Here is a 2045-nt window from a genome sequence, read left to right as displayed (position 1 = left end):
AACTTCGTATCCTGGGTCACCATACTAGCGATTTATTATTAAATTCAAGAAACATTAGACTCTGAAGAAATTACTTACAGAAAAAGCCGATAAAATGTCATACCACAAGCAGTCGAAGAAGATTCTATGCCGTAAGGAAAGATAAGTCCAAGTTTCGGGTCAAACACTTTCATAGAAGGAAAAATGTTAAGTTTGTGAAGGCGTTATTGAGTATCTTTTCAATGATCTGAATTGGCAGACTGTCTCCGTTACATACATTTTTTCAGCTATGTGTCACATTTGCTCGATCCGTGTCGATGTAGTAATTGTAGTAATAATTTAATTCACCAACAATCTTATTATTTATTTTCTCTACACATTTTAGCTAAATATGAAAGAGATAGATCACTTGTATGATGAACGCGTAATGTAAAATAGCTTTGAAGTAAGAAGGTTATAATTTCATCTTTTCCTAGTAGCCGTATCCTTCATTTAAGTTGATGAGAGAGTTTATTCAAGACAAGGAAAGATTTCTAAATGGGCAGAATTAGTTTTGAGAAAGGTGATATTCGTTTACAGAAGTATCTTAAGAATTTCTGTAGACGTTGTAGTTGGTTAACATTGGTAGGTGTTGAGTTGAAGCTTTCTGGATCAACTTTCAGAGAATTATTTTCCATTTTATGATCTAACAGAGAAATATTTTTGTGATTGTTCAATGTAATGTTAAGTTTCTTTGTAACTGAAATAAATTGAGCCATGTTCCCATCACGCTTCTCTGTGATTTTGGTTTCAAATTTGGCACAACGTCAGTAATTTCGAAGGAGATGTTATGTTGATTACATCGACCCTAGTGATCGACTGGTACTTATTTTATCGATCCCAAAAGGATGAAAAGCAAAGTTGACCACGGCGGAATGCGAACTCACAGCCTGAAGACAGACAAAATGCTGTTAAGCATTTTATCCGGCATGCTGACGATTTTGCCACTCTACGAATGTTGTCATTATAGTCTAATATTTAAAAAGTGGGCGAGCCGACAATCGTTAGCACGCCGTTGTAAAAAAATAAAGCAGTGATGTCATGGAAGTGAAAGAAAAAATAAGTAAAAAGACTGCGATATGAGTACGACATTAGTTTTCTGTCGAGTCCTTGGAGCTTCTGAAATGGTTTATAGAATTCCGTCACAAGCAGAAATACTGTCCATTCGGGCGTTGCTTATCTAATGAGCAAAATTTGTTATTAAACGTAATGTTACTTGAGTATCGAATTAAAAATGAAGCACTGTTCGACGAGGATGAGATTCGAACTCACGCGGGATAATCCCAATGGATTAGCAGTCCATCGCCTTAACCACTCGGCCACCTCGTCAACTTAGTATCCTGGGTCACCATACTAGCGATTTATTATTAAATTCAAGAAACATTAGACTCTGAAGAAATTACTTACAGAAAAAGCCATTAAAATGTCATACCACAAGCAGTCGAAGAAGATTCTATGCCGTAAGGAAAGATAAGTCCAAGTTTCGGGTCAAACACTTTCATAGAAGGAAAAAATGTTAAGTTTGTGAAGGCGTTATTGAGTATCTTTTCAATGATCTGAATTGGCAAACTGGCTCCGTTACATACATTTTTTCAGCAACGTGTCATATTTGCTCGATCCGTGTTGATGTAGTAATTGTAGTAATAATTTAATTCACCAACAATCTTATTTAGTCACTATATGGAGGCTGGGAAAAGAACTTGCAATGTTTTTAAGTAGTTTCTGGAATTTCTTTATGAAATAAAACATCTCAGGTGGCTATTCTACTTCTGGTTGCTGTTTCAAGGACAGCAGCTAAAACTTGCAAAAACAAAAAAATGCTTTATGAAAAAACGGTCAATGGAAACTTTTGCAGCATTGTAAATATTAAAGATAAGATGATATATGTAAGCGGAGTGAGTTCCAGTTATTCAACTGAGTTTGGGAAATTCGGTAGGAAAATTTAAGACAGTAGTATTCCAGTGTGTCCTCTCTGTGCATATATTTGAAGTGCTGTCAAAATCATGCGGCTAAAGAAATATTTACAG

At 35.5% G+C, this 2045-nt stretch overlaps 1 non-coding gene across 1 annotated transcript; it reads right to left on the bottom strand.

Moving 5' to 3' along the window:
• Positions 1–1265: 1265 nt before the first annotated feature.
• Positions 1266–1347, bottom strand: Trnas-gcu (transfer RNA serine (anticodon GCU)). Its single transcript has one exon. It is a non-coding gene; the product is annotated as a tRNA-Ser (tRNA).
• Between the last annotated feature and the right edge of the window lie 698 nt (positions 1348–2045).

The sequence above is a fragment of the Octopus bimaculoides genome, chromosome 3 (genome assembly GCF_001194135.2).
Source record: "Octopus bimaculoides isolate UCB-OBI-ISO-001 chromosome 3, ASM119413v2, whole genome shotgun sequence".
NCBI classification, from domain to species: domain Eukaryota; kingdom Metazoa; phylum Mollusca; class Cephalopoda; order Octopoda; family Octopodidae; genus Octopus; species Octopus bimaculoides.
Note: the sequence above shows the minus strand (reverse complement) of the source record. Positions and strands in the feature narration are given on the sequence as shown.